This window comes from Athene noctua, chromosome 6 (assembly GCF_965140245.1).
Source record: "Athene noctua chromosome 6, bAthNoc1.hap1.1, whole genome shotgun sequence".
Classification (NCBI taxonomy): Eukaryota; Metazoa; Chordata; class Aves; order Strigiformes; family Strigidae; genus Athene; species Athene noctua.
Genome location: NC_134042.1, coordinates 14,633,207 through 14,652,668, shown reverse-complemented (window position 1 = coordinate 14,652,668; position 19,462 = coordinate 14,633,207). Strand labels below are relative to the sequence as shown.

General features: G+C 50.4%; 1 protein-coding gene across 7 annotated transcripts in view; it reads right to left on the bottom strand.

Annotated features, from left to right (window-relative positions):
• SLC8A3 (solute carrier family 8 member A3) overlaps nucleotides 1-7,742 on the bottom strand; it is a 115,183-nt gene extending 107,441 nt beyond the window's left edge. For 6 of the 7 annotated variants that reach the window (XM_074909672.1, XM_074909673.1, XM_074909674.1 and 3 more), the window contains exon 1: nucleotides 7,223-7,742. The gene's annotated coding sequence lies outside the window, so the exon portion shown is untranslated. The remainder of the gene's footprint in view (nucleotides 1-7,222) is intronic. The other variant, XM_074909678.1, reaches the window with a different exon arrangement.
• Between the last annotated feature and the right edge of the window lie 11,720 nt (nucleotides 7,743-19,462).

The following is a 19,462-nucleotide window of genomic DNA, read 5'->3' as shown; positions in this document are numbered from 1 at the left end:
GGGGCAGTTACTGGAGAATCATAAAGAAATCTATATATTTAAGAAGGAAAAGTAGAGTAGGGAAAAGGCCAGAGCTGGGAAAAGGAGTGGTGGCTGTGACTTGGTGGGATGCATGAAGCAGCAAGGAGATGGATCTAGGCAGGGAACAGGCAAGCCAATGGGTTTTTTGGGCATGGTGTAGGTGTAGCAAGTGCAGCCGAGCATCTTCTCACCTTCAGTCATGCGATTCCCCAGAGGGGAGGCAGCTCTGTTGTGCTCTGAAGGTTAAGCTGTGCCTTCTGCCTGGCATAAAAGCACAGTGCAACCAATGGGTAAAACTGCCTACCTACTTAAAAGCAAACCCCAACACTGCCAGGAGGGACAGGCTTTATTTTTAGCTGGGACACCAGCAGGGTCACTGCTGGTGCTGCATTTCCCCATGGAAGCCAGGGTTTCATGAAGTGTGCTGTGCGTGCAGGGTCACTGCAGGGGAAACATCTGTCAGGTCAGCTTTGGGGAGATGGATTAAGCTAAGGATAAGCTAAGTTAGAGAAAAGGAAACATTTACTAGAAGAAGTGAACCTGAAACTACTCTAGAAGGTTAAAATGGAAGGAAAAAATGATGCTTAAAGAGTCAGAGCAAGTGGTAATTTATGTGAGGGCAAAGTCTAGTGCACCCATCTCCAACATTCTCAGACGGGAGAATACCCCATCACATCTAACTCTGGTAGCATCCCCTCTGCTCGCCTCCTGTAACCCAAACTTTGAAAGGCTCACTCTTGCCTGGAGGCTGCCAAAACAAAAGCAGCAACATGTCATTATCCCTCAACGAGATCCTTCACAGAGGAAATGCACATGCAGAGAGACTCATCTTGCCTTGAACTTTGAAGACAACACCACTGAGACCTCCACCTCACTCTGGTCCTCAGGTCCTCACACATGGGACCCCAGTTAGCCCCAAGGCAGGCAGCTCCCCCAGGACTCACATACTGGCCAAGCACAGCACCCTCAGCAAGCGCAGGGCAGCAGCACAGACAGCCTGCTGTGGCCTCCTGAGAACAAGGAGTCAGGTCCTTCCCTGCCAGTGGGTTTCATGGGTGCAAACCTAATAAAACAGTTGGCACCACTCCCACTTGCACTGCCAGGGAATGCAGTTTGGAGGCTTCAACATGGAGAGATTGTTGTTGACAAAGTGCTGAGTGCTAGTGTGAAGCTTTGAAGGGACTTGAAAGAATCAAGAGCAGAAGGAAGTTCTCATTTTATTCTCTTCCTTAAAAACCTGAGCCCATTTGGCATGATGCGTCTGAGAAATAGCTTGACCTAGACTCTCTGTTCCATTTTTTTTTTAAAAATCAGGATCGACCCCTGTACATGTACTTGGGAAGATTTTATATTTAAAATTATTTTGTCTTTTTTTTTTCTGCTGATTCTTGTGCCTCTTAATAGAGTAAGAAGCGCTTTGAAGACCCTGTCACTCTTAGGTTCTTTGCAACTAATTTGCATTCAGGACTATCGTCTAATCAAGAGCAGACTTCAAGGCTGAACCAACTCCAAGCCTTAACTGCTTCAGGCAATTCAGGCAGCATCTTTACAGGTGGAAGCAGGGCTTCTTAAGCCAACCTGAATGTTTCCACCTCTGCTCATTTGTTCCCATGCTGCACTAGCTCTCCCTCTTTTGTTGGCATAACTGTCTGCATGGCTATGCCATGAGTAAGACTGGGAACCGACCTGGCTGAAAAGCAAGCTGAACCCACCACCTGGCCCATGTGCCACTGTGCCAGTACCCTGCAGCGGTGAGGATGGGAGCAGGAACAAGCAGCCAGGGTGGGAAGGCTGTAGAAACCAAGGTACAAATGACAAGCATGGCAGGGGCATTAGCTGTATGGGCAGGGGCAGATTTGCCTTTTGCAGCGGGGAACCCTGCAACACCTCCTGGACCATTTAACAGCCTTGTCCCACTATGCCAAGGCAGAGATACATCTCCACCTGCATTTTTCCCAACCAACGTGCGTGTTCAAGGGTCACTGAGTAATCCCTGCCAAAACCATGGAAGAGGATAAAGGTGTTTATTAAAGTGAACTTTAAGCTCAATGTCGAGGTATTACTTCCCACCAAGGAAAAGTTCACCTCAAGGTGGTAAACCAAGACATCCATGCCTTAGTGCCCCAAAACAAATGTTCCCGTCAGCAAACGGTATGGAGGACAAAAGGACAGCTTCTTCACACAGCACATTACACCAAGTGCCCATCCATCACCAGCCAGGGTGGGCCAGCAGTGCATGGCAGAGGCAGCGCTGCCTTCCCGTCCGGGTGTGGGGACTTGTGGCACTGGGGCAGCCGGTGGGTTTCACAGCCTGCCTGGACCCTGGTGACAGACTCTCTCCTACCACTACTTGCACTGAGGGGAGCTAGGACACACCCAAGGGGATCTGCAGCCCAACAGCAGAGTGAGGTGCAGACATGCCCAAGCTCTCCCTGGTTTTGCCCCCGCTCTGGCCTGGGGAAGAAAACCAGCTTTCACCAGCATGCAGCGTATGAACACGCTGGCAGGGCGCCTTGCGCTGTCAGCAGTGGAGGGCCCCATTCACTCCCGGACACGTCACCTTCAACACAGCTTCAGCAGTCAGCTCTAAGTGCCCTCTCACAGGTACATCCCTGCATCGCTACATTTCTTTAGATTAAAACCATATTCAGCGCTGCTGCTGGAGAGTGCTGCTGTTTGCTTTGAGACAGCCTCCAAGTACCAGCCTAGGAAAGGGTGAAGATGAAAGCAATGGCAATGCAGTCTCATATGTCTATAGTTTCTAAAACTCTTTGACACCTCCCCGGCTGCAAAACATGCCCAGCAGCATAGGATATTTAGTATTTCTGATTGCTCTTGACCTGGCTGTCTCTGCTGCTGTCCTGAGTTAGGAGTCTTAGGTAAAAAGACAGCAGAGTAGAGGAAGGCAGCAAACAGAGCAAGTCCAGTTTTGCAGCCTTGAAATAATCTGCTCATGAATGGAAATGCTGAATGGAGACAGAAGCTTCTCCCTAAAGCTGAGTGCTCTGGAAAAGCTCCCTGTTTTATTATGATGGAAAATCCTCATTGGAGTGTTTCGTTAGAAAACAAGCTATCATAAAAGAAACATTAAGAGGCATAAGCTCCCCTCTCTCCCATGATGTCAACTGTCAGAGACATCAACGACAGCTCAGATGTGTGATAAAAGGCTCCAGCAAGCAGATTTAAAGACAGAATTACCAAAAAACTGAGAGTTGAAGGAGCATGGGGGCATGATCATCACCTGTTTAGAAATGCATCTTATGGGGTGAACTAATTACTTTACAACACTGTACCGCAGGAACAACGGCACCTGGGTCTTCTCATTGCAACACTGGCAAGAAGGGGTGGTGGTGGCACCTTCAGAATGGTATGACACATCCCAGACACCTGATACCTTGCCATTCCTGCAAAACCCTGTGACAGAAATGCCCAGAGGGGAGACTGGGAGGCCATCGTGCAGAACTTTGTGCACACACATCCTTGACGGCCTTCAACCAGAGCCTACAGTTTAAAGCATTAAGGCAGAGAGAGGAGAAGGAGGGAAGCCAACTACTGTCTACACCATGTTAGTCCCCAAACAGCCCAGGAGCCCACTGACACTGCAGGAAACTGGAGGAGGTTCCTGGATTTCATTCTGGAGGTGAGCAGGGACAGAAATCTCATCTTCAGCCCCAAACCCCATAGCTCCACGTCACTTAAATCACCAAATGCAGAACCACGAGCTCAGCAGCACAGAAGGTGTTTTAAGGGTGCCCCAAGAACAGCTTGTGATCTCGTGTTTTTCTTGATGCATGAAGCTCTTCAGGACAAAGACTATAATTTATTAGACATTTGTATGGTACTTTGAAACACAGGCCCCCAACCAGGCTGATGCCTTTAGGAGTTACCGTTATCTAAACAGTAAATCAACAATAGTATTAATCTATGCCATGATACCTAAACACAGTGGGTGATGGTAGATGGAGCATCACAACTATCAATTTCCTGGCTTCAGAGATTTTTTTTTTCCCTATTAAGAAGATGTTTTTGTCTGTGTAATTTAATTTCCTTCACTTTTCTTTTTTTAAATATAGAATTAGGTATTACTGCCTGATTAAAAAAAAAAAAAAGAAATTTGGCTGGCAATCAAAGCCATCTTTTTAACTGTTGAAGCACATGAAAGGCATCTGAAACACGACAACAACAAAGAACAAGGCACTATTTGTCAACGCCACTTGGTCATTGGGGAAGCTTAGGGGAGGGGACTGATGTTGTTTGTTTAAAACAAGCAAACAAAAACCTGACAGACAGACCATTTATCTGTATAGTGCTTCACTTGAAAATATTGGCGGAGGGAATACATCTTAACTCGGTTTCTAATAAAAAGTGCTGACACACTCCGTTATGGCACTTCCCTGCCTTGGGGAAGGAGGATGCCTATCGCAGAAAGGACCCTCTGAAACTGAGGGATACATGTAGGATCAGGGACAACACGGCAGCAGGTCAGCCCAGGCCCTTAGCACTCCTCTGCCTGTCCAGACAGCAATACCACAGCATCTGCCACGCTCAGACCAGTCTCATCTGATGCCAACTCCAGAGGAAGGCAGAGGAAGCAGGGAGGTTGGATTCATTCCTTTCCTTCCTACAAGCCAGCCAAGCCGAGGAGCAGCACCCCGAGACCGCCATGCAGAACAACTGCCCGTGACTCCCACCAGCAAAGTCTGCTCAGGTGGGATGGGGCAGCTCCCACCCTCGCACTGCCCTGCTGAGGGCCTGTGGAGCACAGAGTGGTGCGTGACCCAGGCCAGGCTCCGCATCCTGCTCCACGTGTGCTCTCCTGTTCTGGGTGCTGCTGTTCAAGACAGCGCAGAGCACGCTTCCCACGCTGCCCAGGGCGATGGAAATGACCATCCCACCTGGAGACAGCATTTGCCACCTCAGGTGCCATCCTGTCAGGTGGCAGCTTTGCAGAGGAAGGGGGCAATCTCTCTGCCAGGAAAAAGTGCTACACAGAGTGGCGTTAGGATGGCTACACACCCGCCTTCCCTCCAGCACCCTGTCACCTGCTAATTATCACAACCATGTCCTCACCAAATCCCCACATGAGTAGAAAGATACCATTAACGATACAAATGAGACCCAGTGAGATGAAACAATGTGCCCAGCAGCGGACTGGCAGCGTGCCAGCGACCAGGAGCCTACCTGCTTTTCCACTACCCTTGCACAGGACCTCAGCAGCGGGATTACCACAATCTGTCGTACCTTGGGCATTTGAGAAATGCTTAAACCACCCACTTACTAGAGCAGGACTCATATTTGGCTTGGGGGAAAAAAAACCCAGACTGCTGTACCGCACCTTTTACCTAGGGCTCTCTATCCCCATTCAGTCCTCTTCTTCCCCACTCTCTTTGATATTACACCCTTTTATTTACAACAGGGGGTAACCGAATTGACTGCCATCACATTGCATGCTCACCGCAGAACGGAGAGCTCCTGGGCTACTCTTGCTCCTCCCCAGCCAGCCCTCGGCAGCAGCTGGACATGCTCTTTTCTAACATCACTCCTCCTGTTCAGGAAGCAAGTCTTGTTCCAGTTGACCACAGAAGCCTGAAGGTAAGCACCAAACATGACTTACTTTCCTAGCTAAACCATGATCAGGATAAACAAACGCCTGCAACAGCTGTGGATAGAGCAGGATTTGGGACTCCCCAGAAACGCTTGTGCTGTGGGGGAGCAATGCCTCCTGCTGCTGCACCGAACTAACGAGCACCTTCAAGGCCTCTGTGTCTCGGGAGCCCTCCCAAGCCAGCTCTGCTCTCCCAGGCCTCCCGCCAGGCTCACAGAGAGCACAGGATGAGTGCTCTTGAATGGGAAGATGCTGCTGTTACCTAAGTCTTCCAGCCCTGTCCTCTCCAGAAATAAAAAACAGCTCAAACAACCCACCCTTTTGTTCTATAAAGAGATGGGAGGAATTAAAGGAATATACATAGAAGCATGAGGAGGGGGGATATGCACAAGGCACCCCTTCTCACCCCCACTGTTCCTCCCGCATCTCACCTTAAATCTGAAGCTGATTTTTAGGGTGAAATCCCCAGAACAAGCCCAGGAACAAACCAAGGAGCCAGGAACCCAACCATTACACTACAGCTCCACTTGGGGGGGCAGAGGGGAAAACGGCCATAACCTCACGTTTTAAAATAACAGTGAAAAAAAAAACCGAAACACTTGAAACGGTGTCATCTCCCACGCAGGGTGGTCGATACTTTAGACACGGAACATAAAGCCCTGAAGCAAGGCTGGGAGGGAGGAAGAGTATGAAATTACCCAACATTTAGGTCAGCCCGTGTGCGTGCGTGCGTGCGTGTATCGCTTCTCTCCCCCCGCCGGCCGGGGCCCCGCCGGCGGCCCCGTGCCCTATTTAGGGCAGCGCCTGGCGCAGCGGCTATATTTGACACCCGGGATAAACAAGCCGGCCCCGGCGGACGGAGGGCGACAGCTGCCCGGGCCTCGCCGCCGGGGCTGGCCCGGCCCGGCACCCCCGGAGGGAAAAAAAAAAAAAAAAAAAGGAAAAAAAAAAAAAAAAAAGAAAAAAGAAAAAAAGGGGGGTGTGTGTGTGTGTAAATTTATAGCACTGCATGAGAGCCGCTTCCCGCGCCTGGCAGCCCCGGGCAGAGCCGCCCCCCCCGGGTTCCCCGGCATCCCTGCGGGCCGCGCCGAGCCGCGCCGAGCCGGGGCACCCCCGCCCGGCGGCAGGAGGGATCCCGGGGCCGCCGCGCACGGGGCCGCGGGCTCGGGCTGCTCGGTGCCGCGCACGCCCCGCCGGAGCCCGGCGGCGGCTCCCACCGCTCCCTCCTCCTTCCCTCCGTCAGGCCCCGGCCCCGCAGCGCCCGCCCGGCTCGGCCCGGCCCGGCGCATCCCCCGCAGCGCCCGCTCCGCGCTGTATGCAGAGCCCTCCCCCCGCAGCGGCACACACGCACCCCCCACCCCCCAACACACACACACACACACAGAGCCGCGGCGGCTCCGCGAAAACAGCAGGAATGAAGGCAGCTCCCAGTGCTCGGGCGGCGTTAAATCCCCTGCACCCCCCAGCTCGGGAGATGAGCCCCCCAGCACCCCCAGCTCCACGGCCTTTCCCACGCGAGGCACGGAGCCCCACTCGAAACTTAACCGCCAGCCTTGCGTCTCCTACGGAGCAGGGGGGGAGCACCCTCTTACTTACCCCTTCTGGTTGCTTTCCTGACTTTTTTTTGGAGGGTCGAGCGGGGAGGCGGGGGGGCTCCGCTGGCTCCCCAGTACAAATCCTTCCGGTTCCTAAAGGGAGCTCATCGCACCTCCCGGTGATTCACCGACGGTGTGTGCGGGTACGGGGGGGTTCGCCTTTGCATGTCAGTCCAAGTTGCCTTGCTGGCTACAAAACCTGTGCTCTCTTTTGCAGCTGTCAGGGTGAGCGGGGAGGTGCATCTGGAAAAGGGGGTGGGGGTGGAGGTAAAATGTTGATAAATCCACCAGCCTTGATCTTCAGCTCCGTGCGGTGGAGTTTGGGGAGGGAAAAGAGATCTGGCGAAGGGGGAGGAGGACGAGGAGGACGGAGATGAATGGGGGTCGAGGGAGGGGGGAAGAGAAAATGGATTGTACCCCAGATTGCCACTGAATCTGCTGGGCTTCCCCCGCTCCCGCTCTCACAGCATCGGGGCTCGGTCCAGGCTTCCCAGCATTACAGCGCACGGCAAAGCGCTGAGCCCGATTTCTGGGAGCCAGCGAGGTTTGCACAACTGCAGCAAGAAGCCAAATCAAAAAGCCAATCTGCGAGCCTCCAAACTCCACGTCACCCTATCAGCTGGGAGCTAGAGCTGCAACAGAATTACAAGCCATGCATATTTATTCTTCTGAATCCAGGGGGGAATTTTCAGATCGTTTAAAGCAAGGCACGGCGAAGCCAGAGCAAACCCTTTCCAAAATAAATAAAGGCAGAGCATGTCTTGCATGTAACACACACACACATCTCTATGAGATCTCCGTGGGCATCTATAGGTAGAGAGATACGCTCACTGAGTGGCAATCGCTCCTGTACCCTCCAGGTATATTGACTTGACTTTGCGATTTCAAGCAAGGGAGGGGAAGAACACGGTAGTTGAGCCTCGGAGGAGAAGATATTGATTGCATATCTGAAATATAAAGCATCTGCCAAACACTTCTGAGAGATTAAATATAGGCAATGTAATTACACAGGCAGAGTTGGTCCTGGTATACATTTGAAATTGTATGCTTCGGACTGTGCTTGCAGAAACCACCCAGTCATCTTTTTTAACCAAAGTCAAATAACAAGTTGTGAGACAGTAAGTCATTTTAAGGTAAAAAATACACGTTGCCTCCAAAGTTGCTATTTGACTTTGGCAGAAGATGACTAGGGTCAGGTTTCCAGGGCCATGGAACAGGACAGTAGCTTTATGCCTTGCACAAGACACATCATGATGTTTGCACACAGGCTTGTCTCTCCTTGTGATCCCCTCTATTTTCGCCACAGCAGTTACGAGCAGACGTGCGCTCCAGGCGATTTACCTTCTGGCATAGCTTCTCACTTCTTTAAGGAACCCACAAGCCCATGTACTACAAGGCAACAATCCCTGACACGGGGCTATTCCACCAAAGGGTGGGCTGTCTCATCCTCCAGAGAGAAGCTGTCCCCACTCTGTTGTCCCCAGCAACCCCTCCTACCCCATGAGGTGATAAGGGAGCAGAAGCTTTCTGGTGAGACCCAAGCACATGCACAAGTGCAAACCGTCCCTGTCAAAAGCAGCTGTGTAAACTGTCACGAGAAATCTGAGCCCGAGTCCTACACTGGACAATAGCTTTTACTTCGGCCAGGCACAGGCAGGAGATGTTACAGACTGGGAAGGGGAAAGGGCAGCAAAACAGTTACTGGGAGGCTGACATGGAAAACAGTTGCACCTACTTCATGCTGCCAAAAACAGGTATGGAAAGCTGCAAATGGGCTGTGGTGCTCCTCAGGAAAACACAGACCACCAAGTCCCTGAAAGTCAGCTGGTACATTCTGGTTACAGCTCCACAGGTTAGCCACTGGCCCCACACCTCAGCACAGAAGGGATCCAGAGACCTGAAAAAGCAGTTACCAATTCTGGTCTGGCTACTTAACCATTACTAGTTAGAGCGGGGAATGGAAACCCAGCAACAGAAGGGCAGCCGGAGGAGGTCACAAGGGGACACAGTTGGTGCCAGGTGGGGTGAACAAGTAGGAGATGGTGGCACAGAAGAGTGCAGAACGTCCCACAGGTCCCAGAGTCAGCCCTGTATCTCCCCAAATGCCACCCGCTCCTCCTGCTGTCCCCAGATAACCCAAGCAAGGTGGTGAACGTGGCATGGGAAGCATGTGGGCCAGAGGACAAGGCGAGATGTAACGTGTGCCGAGGTGTCTGAGCTCAGGGTGCCAGCCAGCCCTGCACAGGGCTGCACGCCTAGATGATGCTCTTGTGCGACTTCAGGGAGGGGAGGGGCTTCCCGGTGCCTGGGGGCACACAGGCAGATGTGCATGTGTGGCCCAAGCAATTAAAGTGCCCAGCAGTCTCATCAGAGCTGTGGAAGAGTCCTTATTGACATCGAAACATAAAATTAACAGCGCAGCACCAATGGCTGAAACCCAAGACCAGGTGGATGCAGGGACCCTGGTGCTGGCCAGCATCACCCACTCTCCAGGTGACCACCTCCAAACCTCACACCCCTGTCAGGGAGCACAGACCCCAAGGCTGACAACTCTCCAATCGTCTCCAACATCAAGCAAAGGAAACTGCCCTGGCCAGCTGGGGGAAACTCTTCTCAACCGGTGGCTCCTCATCAGGCAGCTCCAACCACCCAGCTGTGTTCAATGGTTGGTGAGAGCAGGTCTGGAGTTGAGGAACGGCTGTCCAAACGTCAGTGGGAACAAGCCCTGAGGGCAACACACAAATTTACAGCTGACAGTAACTTAAGACAGACAGAGCTCTTCATTGTACACAGATGTTTCATTTCACCTCATCTCCTCAACTCAGTACGTAAAATCATTCCTAATACATTTTAGAAGTGCTCCCAGGCATTTCCCTCTTTTCTTCCCTTTCAAATGGGCCCAGTCTCACGTTGCTCAGCTCAGGCAGAAATTGTTCATCACAAGAGGGAGTATATGAAATTTCCTCCCTCATCAGCTTTCATCAGGTGCCTGCTCACGTTCATGTCAGAAGAGATGGGATAATGTGACATTTATTAGTATGATGCATCTACAGAGCCTTGAAATGAAGTTCCAAATCTGAGAAAAAATTACTTTCCAGGGGAAAGAGGAAAGGAACCACGATGTAGGAGGCCGCTTCAAGGCTATCCGTGATTACAGAGCAAATGAACCCAGTTAAAATGTAAGATTTCGTGCTTTATTTTTTCCCCCATAAAAGCCTACTTTGCAAACATGACTGAGGCTCTGAGAGCCAAGCTGGGCTTTACTCACACATCCTCAACAGTGCACAAGATCCTATCAAACAAGCCCCGAGACATGTGGAACTGTCCATGCTCCCTTCATGCACTTCCCGTGAGCATTGGGCAATTCCTCCCCAGGTCCTAGCAAATCGGTTTCTGCCATAGATGCACAAGGAAGGATGAAGGATTGTTCGTTCTTTGTGTATCCTCTGCGCACTGATCGGGAAGGAGTGAAACATGGGTCTAATCTCTCTGATCCACAGATGTGGCTGTGACAGGTGTTGGCTGTGATAAGATCCTCTAGTCTCATAGCAGAGCTTCCCAGGAGGTTTAGCCTGGGGTCAGAGGCCACGTTCCTCAGGTCTGGCTCAGAAGGAAGGGCAGTTCTTTGTGCAATCACGTTCACGATCGCAACTGAGTGCAGAGCAATGTAGAGACAAGACCGCATGTAGATGACTGATACCAACAAAAAAGTCTGTGCTTACCAAGGGTATTCTGTGAAAGTGAACATGGACCTAAAGGAACGCAGTGTTCAGTACAACCCCCCCAAAAATAAAAAAAAGCCCTAAAGATACCAGCTGGTCATTGGGAGTCCAGGGCAACTCAAACCCGTGAAAACTTTTGATGAGAAGTGGCACTTTCCAGAGAAGCCACCTGACAATGAAGGGGAGTGAGGGAACACTTCAAAACCAGACTTTGATCATGGTGGGATCAAGAACACATGTTCATTCAAAAGATTTTCATTTTTGCATAGGCTTCAGAAACTGTGTTGGTCCATAGATTGACCACTACAGGGTGCGGAGAAAGTGGACATCTGCGGTGGAGAGTACCCACTCAGGACAAACACTCTGGGGCAAGGCCTGGCAAACCAGTGCATCCTGGGGCAGGGAACAGGCACTCATTCAAAGGGGATTTTCCCAGCATTTTAAATGCTAACCATGAGTGGTGTTCAGGGGGACCTTCTCAGGTTGAGGGGCTCTGCGGCTTTCCTTCTTTCTGGCATCTTAGAAAAACAGTTAAATAGCAACTCTTTTACAAACTAGCTTACATGTTTTTGGAGGGGTTTTATAAGTTTTTTCCAGGAAAGACCAATGGAACTCTATTGCTTACAGCACTGGGGCACGTGCCAGGGCAAAGGGCATATCCAGAAGGTCCCTTTCAACTGCAGTGACTAGTAATTAGCAACCAGCACCAGCACTGCTGGCGATACCCCCATTTTCTCAGCTGCAGAACAAGAACACGAGACAGATTACAGCAGTGGATTGGATCTGCTCGTCTCCCCACTCCCACTGAGGACCAAGGAGCCCGGCCTCAGAGGAGGAGGTTTGGCATGACAGACGACAGCCACAGATATTAGCATGGCAAGAAGCCTGCAAACACATCAGCAGGTTCAGGTGGGTTCTCATACGTGTCTTACAAAGCCCTAGAAGAGGATTTGCCTCCCAACGTTTTCTATTTAACAGCTTCCCAAAATAATTTTGAATTCCAAAAATCAATGGGAAAAGCTCATATTTCAATGATTTTGAAACCCAGCAAAGACAAAAATCAATTGTACCTCAACCACTCTGGTTTCCCAGTTAAACACTGGCACCAAGATTGGTTTTTTTGTGCTTCCTGTACCGCGTACTGGCTAATAGCACGAACAAAAAAAATCCATGTTTCTAAAACTAAGCCAGTGCTTCATAGGGGAGGATTCACAGTGATTCTAGAACAACAACTGGTGCTTCAGCCATGTGCCACACACAGGCTGGCTTTCTTACACCTCTCTCAAATTCTTCCCCTTCATTCTGTGCACGTCCCTTCAAATCCTGGGCAAGCTATTCCCTGGCCAGTGTGCTTGCTAACAGGCTAAATTGGGCTGCTATTGATCACAAAAAATGATTAGGGTTATCTTTATTGCAGACAGCATATAGGTAGCAGGAGCATGTTGTCCCCTGTATTGGCTTCCAGTTCCTAAGGAACTTCTACAGCACCAGCAACTCATACTCTCCCACCCATTTTTGCAGCCCAGGTGGCCAATGGACCCACAGCCACCAGCCTACACTAGCAGCGCCCAGCACAGGGCTGGGGGTGCTCAGCTCATGGGCAGAAAATGTTGGTGTGGCTGTGGGTGCCCCTGTCCTTAACCTCATGGCAGTGTCTGTGGGGGCTGCAAACAAGGTTTGATGCTATGGTTTGCCTCCATTTGGAGCATGCAAGGTGCCAGAGCTGAAGGCCCTCGAGCTCAGGGGATGTTACCAGACAGCACAACTACAGACCTTGATAGCACAGTCCAGCAGGGATAACAATAAAAGCTGGATGAAGATAGAATAAGATTTTACTGTTCCCCTAAGGTCAATGTAATAATTTTCTTAGCAAAACAGCGGAGACCTACCAAAAATGAAAAAAAAAAAAAGTCTCCTATGCAATAGTATCTTTTCCTTTAAAAATGTGGGACAATGTAAAGAGTGCCAGATTGTCTCTTCCACCTGAGCAATTAGCAGAAAGCCATGCTTCCCTTTAGGGGACTCTGATCCTGGTTTATAAAAATCAGGGGAAAAAAAGAACTATAAAGTAAAATAACATCAGCTGTTAATGAAAGTTAACAGTTTAATTAAAGGAGCGAGTGACTTGTGCACAGAACCAGCGGCTTGTGCATGGAGGGACTGAAGAGATGCATCTGTCTTTAGGATACATGTGGCGTGTATCTCCAGTTTGGCAGGACCCAGGGTGACATTAGGGTTAGGGTTTGGATTAGGGTTAGGGTTATGGCAGGACCCAGGAAACACATATAGGATGAGTGTTCCTGGTGCAGGGTCTGACCCCAGACTGCTCTGGTGATGGCAGCAGGTCAGAGAGCATCTCCCTGGGAAGGGGCCTGCCGCTGGGACTCCACACAACATCTGCCACCCTAACCCTACAACTAACCCCTAACCGTAAATGCTAACCCCTAACTCCTAACCGTAACCCTAACCCTAACCCTGACTCTAACCCCTAACCCTAAACCTAACCCTAATACTAACCCTAATCCTAACCCTTAACCCTAAAGCTAACCCTAAAACCAACACTAACCCTAATAGCCCTAACCCTAATGACCATAACCCTAATCCTAAACCTAACACTAACCCTAACAAACCTAACCCCAATCCTAACCCTAACCCTAAAACTAACCCTAAGCCCTAACCCTAAACCATATGACCCTAAACCTAACCCCTAACCCTAACCCCTAACTTTTGAAGTCTCTAGTTATGTTGCCAAACCATCCTCCTGATAGGTGTCATGTTTTTGGGTTAAGCGGGTGATAAAAACACTAGTTGTCCCATAAATTATTAATTTATTCAGGTTCTCCTAAAAGTTGAGTTTACAAGAGTATAATACCTTGTCTCAATGTTTAAAAAGAATGCACAATCACAAAAGGACATAGGTGCATGCAACATATATCTATATATGCTTAGATCCTGCTGAATACAACCCTCTTGTCCCAGGCATGCCATCAGAGCCCAAAGCAGTCCCACAGTATTGCTCTGACAGCAGGATCCCACCCTTAGAGTAGTCCAAAGTATTCAGATGGAAGAGATTTAATTTGTGGAGGCACACTTAGACACATGCACAAAAGACAGGCGGTCTTTCATAGCCCAGCTTTTCTTTCTCAAAGGGTTTCTTTTCCACACAATGGGTATTTTGTCCTGTACTTTGTACACAGTCCTACCTTTGGCCTGTGCCCTGCACTCTGCTGCTTTCCGTACACCATCTCCTACCTGCTCATGTCTCTTGCCACACGCACTCTTTAAGCAACCCTTTATGTTGTTGCTGTGGGAACATGGGTTTAGCTGTTGCTCTTTGTCAACACCTCGCATAAACTGTGAACTTCAAGTAGCTCTGTCTTTCTCTCCAGGATAACTAACTTGCATCCCATAATGTGCAGAAGGATTTTTGCTCTGGAGATAATAGGTGGAATAACTGTGGGCAGCAGAAGCACTTCAGCCTGGAGAGTCTCAGGCGCCCATCTCCCACCCACAGTGTGCTCCTGGCGGGGGGATGCTATGACCATTTTGCACAGCCTGTCATCCATGCAATTTTTTTCACATTCAGTTTTGCAATGTTGTCCATCTTGCAGCTACAGAGAAATATCTTCCACCTCCGGGAATCCTGGCTGCACGGGGCTGCTCACAAAATTGCTTTCTGAATACACCAACCTCACTTTGAGGGCCATGAGCAGAAACACCAGATGATAGAAAAAAACACCTCATCTCCACATGCTGGTAGGAGATTTATCAAGGTTCACAGCTGCTGCAGCCACCTGAACCATGTTTGACAGGAGCAGCCCAATGTCACCCGGCACTGGGCAGACAAGACCCAGCTGGCAACACTCAGTGTCTCCCAGTAGAGCCCTAACGGACTGGGTTCTTCCCTCAGCCTGGGGTTCCCAAGCCTCTCCTTCCTTCCCCCACCTGCCTGATTTCTTACAACTTGGAAATTAAGATTTTGGGAATTGTTACCCAGCTACCAAGTTTCCCTGCAGTGGGTTAGCAGGTCCCAGAGCTACAGGAGGAACTGCCAGACGAGCAGGCAGAGGTTCCCACTGCCAAAGCAAGACCATGCAGCCTCCTTGACCCAGGAACCCAGCCCAGAAGTCACAAGAGGGCTCTCAGCATGTATCATACACATGGATTAAATGCCAACCCCACAAGGCTAAAGCATGAGAAAATGCCATTTACCTCAATGCAGCAGAACTTCATGCAAGCACCAGAGCTTGGAGAACACTCTGCGTCCCAGAGGCCCACAGCATGCCAGGGGTCAGAGCGGTGCTCCCCGCAGCGCTGGCAGGAGCTGAAGCAGTGGCTTTGTGGTGCTCAGGGAGGCTCAGCTCACCCGCACAGCGAGCGGGTGCGTGCTCAGAGCAGCACCCCGGCAGGGTGGGAGAAGGGTGGTGACAAGCCACAGGTGGGGTCCAGCCCCCCCCAGGAGTGTGCTGCCTCCCTAGAGGGCGATGGGTGTTGCCAGGGAGCAGGTCCTGGTTCAAATACCTGCCTTTGCTGTGCACTAGGAGTGTCCTGTAGGAGTCCTTATGTGGTGGCAGAGCTCTCTCCCCTGTCCTGCCACCAGCTCCCCTCCTCCTGAGGACAGGGAGAGTCTGTAAAGCCACATGAGCTGCCCAGCCGCTGCCTCCAAGTGCCGCTCCCTGCCCCAGCCTGCACTCAGCTCACATCTGCTGCATCCAAGGTCCTCAGAAGGGCCTGGATTTACTTCGGAACTGGAATTTAAAGGTACTGACAATGCTGGAAGCAATTTCCAGGTACATCTCACTGTCATCACCCATGCAGCAGAACAGGGTCCTGAGTCCCAGTTGCATGCAGAGACCAAGTCAGTTGACCAGGAGCCATGAGACCTGCTGCCCCCAGCCCTGCCATAGCTTATTCCGGGAACATCAGCAGTGCCAGGCAACTCCTCAAATGCAATGGGGCATTCCTAATCTCCCAAGGCTGCTGCAAGGGCTAATTGCTTGACACCTGGTTGCAATGCCCTCCAGAGGATGAAGGTGTGGTTCAGTACGCTCATTATGTGGCTTATTATAGACGTTAGTATTTACTAGAGAAAGGAAGGGGTATCCCAGGAGTGACAGCATTGCGAAGCAGCCCCCTTCCCTAGCATCATGTATTTTTGCTCACACGGCAAGAGCAGCAGGGCCTGAAGTGCCTGGATTCCCTTTCAGCTGGTTCTGCTATGAACTGCTGCGCCCCCCTGAGGCTGCTGTCCCTGCTGCCATCGTCTCACTGGTTTCAGCTGCACCTAGAAACGGACCGAGCCCTTACTTAGTATAGTTATATCTCCATGGTATTTCACTTAACTTTCTAGAGCCTCTTAACATACTTTCTTGTTACTGAGGAGAGTGGAGGGATGGCTCCATGTCCTACAGGGCACAGGCAGAGCACTGTGACTGTTGCAGGGGGACTAGGGATGGCCAAGCAATCGGCTGATACAGCCACCCCTGGGCAAAAGACCAAGGCACCCCTCTTCTCCACTGGCTGGTGGAGAATTTTCTCTGTGCCTTCCCTCTGCCCAACACCATCCTGCGGATCAGCATGCCTCCAGGCATCTGGGAAGCTGCCTGTCACCTACTGCACTCAGAAATTTCATTTTGTCATGCCTTCAGAAAGACAGAAGCCAGCAAACACCCTTCATCTAGCCTCTGCGTAGACACATATTTGTCCTCATTTCTTTATTGGTGGTTTCATGGTTTACTGCCTTCATGAGACAGAGAGCTGCTGCCATGTGGTTAGGGGACAGGCTGCAAGAGCAGCTCCCTTGTTAGACTGGTTTGGTGGGGGTATTGCGATTTTAAGTCCTTTGCCAGCTCCATGAACAATGAATGCATGTTCAAAAAAGGGAAAGAAAATAAAGGGGAAAAAGATATTATTAGAAGGAGCAAAGCCTCAATGGGTCCCATCACTTCCCCCAGCTGCTGCTGTGTCTAATCATTTTCATAGTGTATCAGGAAGTGTGAAATCACCGATTAATTTTATGACAGAGATTTTCATCACAGAAGGTGGGGACATGAAACCTTTCTCTTCTGAATGCAATTGTAGCTGCAGGTTCATTCTCAGCTACCAAGTCTTCCCCCTTACTCCAGGTACCACTGTGGAAAGCAGTGAGACAAAACACTCCAAACCAGGTCACCTCTTTTCTTTCATGGAAACACGCAGATGAGTGCCAGTCCTTGTTACAGAAACCTCACAAGATGCTGAGCAGGGGAAGTTCCCATCACAAATTTCTCACCAGCAGACAGGAAAGAAGAGACATATGTAGGCTTCCTCCAGGGCTCTGCTGCCTGGAAAGGGCTCTTGCACCTCTCAGCAGCAGCGAGGGCAGATCTTTGAGCCTGGGTGCCTTGGCTGTGAAGCATCAAGCACCCAAACTCAGCCCCCAGACACTGTCTTAACTATCTGAGCCTTACACTGTCCTCAGACAGGCCAAGGGTCTCTGCCTTTTGTAGGACCAATTCAGAAAACACAAATTCATGAACTTTGGACAGCCTTCTCTGGGCTGTTGGAGGACCTGAGAATAATCCATCCTCACCCCCATCCACATCTGCCAGTGAAGGACCTCTCCCTCACTTGATGTGTTTAGAGACAAATGCAATGAGGTCCTGACCAGCCCAATGTTACTGCAGCGCACAGCAGGAGATTCAGAAAGCTTCCCGTCGCTTTAGCGGAGTACAGATTATGATGATATCTAGCCAAATCCTGATCCTGTGGAAATTAGCTGAAACTTTGTCACTGTGAGCAGTATAGTCCTACAGGAGCTGCTGAAGAGCCTGGGGAAGCAGCTCAGAGCAGCAGAGGGCAGGAAGCGAAGTGTGCTGCATCCAACACCTTCCAAGGGGAATTTGCAGAAGCAGAATGACATTTGGACTCTGTCCAGAACACGACAGCCACCAGCCCCCTCGCGGGGTATAACTGACCTTAAATGACAACTGCTGAGTTGATGTCTGCTACTAAAAGGCAAGATCACAGGCAAACAGGTCATTAGTTTGCTCCTGACCTTGAACTGGACTGGAAGCCATTACAGTCCCACTGGCACTGTCTCAGCCTCTCAAAGAGAAGAGTGCAACATGCATGGAGACCTTCTGACACAGCCTGCAGCCCCCTTGCACACTGCAGGACCTCCTCCTTCACATGCCAGCCCAGCACAAATTCACTGTCCGCCCTGGCATTACACTCCAACTTTGTTATTTAATGAAGCAGGTGGGGAAGGGGATTACCTGGGGCAGCAACAATTCTCCTGCTTCCCTGGCATGGGATGGTGTTAGCCAGGATGGGTGAAGTGGCAGTCCCACAAGACACCTGCCCTGACCCTGTCCAGAAGGGAAGGCTAGCGTGGGCCAGGGTAGCACACGTGTGCAGGTACTGCTTGGTTTCCACCAGTGTCCGGACAGAACAGAGCAAATCAGAGCACTGGGACAGAGAGAAACCCTTGAGACAGGATACAAAACTAAATCAAAGTTTTATGGGCTAGGATGAAAGGGGAAGTACTTCAAAGACTGCAAAGCATTAATTTTCCTTTCTGCTGTGGCTTCTTCTTCCTCCCTGTTTTAATATGATGGATCACCTGATAATGACAGGCAGTTGCTCTGACTGACGCGTTCACCCAGGATAAAGGAGAGCAGGAAATTGGATCTGAGGCTCTATACTGTATTTTAGCAAGTTCTGGAGCCACCAGAAAGAGACACTTGGTTGTATTACTAATGCCATCGCACTCCCCGCAGCCGCAGACATGCAATCCTGTGTTCAATTTCCTGCTATCACTCGTTGTGCCCAGTGCGCAGCTGAAGAACAGGAGTATGAAGTGTATCTGATTTAGAGATGTACATGAATGAGGCCCAAGCTCTGGATGCAGTAGGAAATTGAACTGTTGATGAAAATGGTTTTCACCAAGGAGACTAGTTTTTCTCTCCCTGCCTCTCCCATTCTGTGTTGTCCGATTCTTAAGGTCACAACTATTGCGTCTTTCACCAAGACACCAATGAACTGTTCTAGTATTTGCATTTCCAGCCCCACCTTTTTTTGTCCGCTGTGAGGAAAGCTCTCTCAAAATGCATAGAGCCCTTTACCTTCTCCCCCCTCCCCTGTCCCAACTGCTCTGTGCCATGAAGGAGGTAATCTGCTGAGTGCACAACCTTAGTTACCATCACCCTGCTGCCTTCTGCATCCTACAGCAAAAGCTGACTTGCCTGCTGAAGGGAATGGAGAAGGGAGAGGGACCACAACAAGGCCGGGGTAGATTTTCTAATACATGGTGAGATCTCCTTTGGGTTCAGATCTGGCCTTGCAGGAACTGTCAGGACATTGGGAATCCACTCCTGTTGTGGACTTTACTGGGTCCTCAAAGCCAAATCCCATCACACCCTTCCCCAGCTGTTAGGAAGGCAGGAGGGCACTCTTCCAGAAGGACTTCAAGACTTGCAGGTGCAAAGCCAAATGCTGATTGTGGCACTAGGGTGCTAAGTCCTGGATCCTATCCTGCT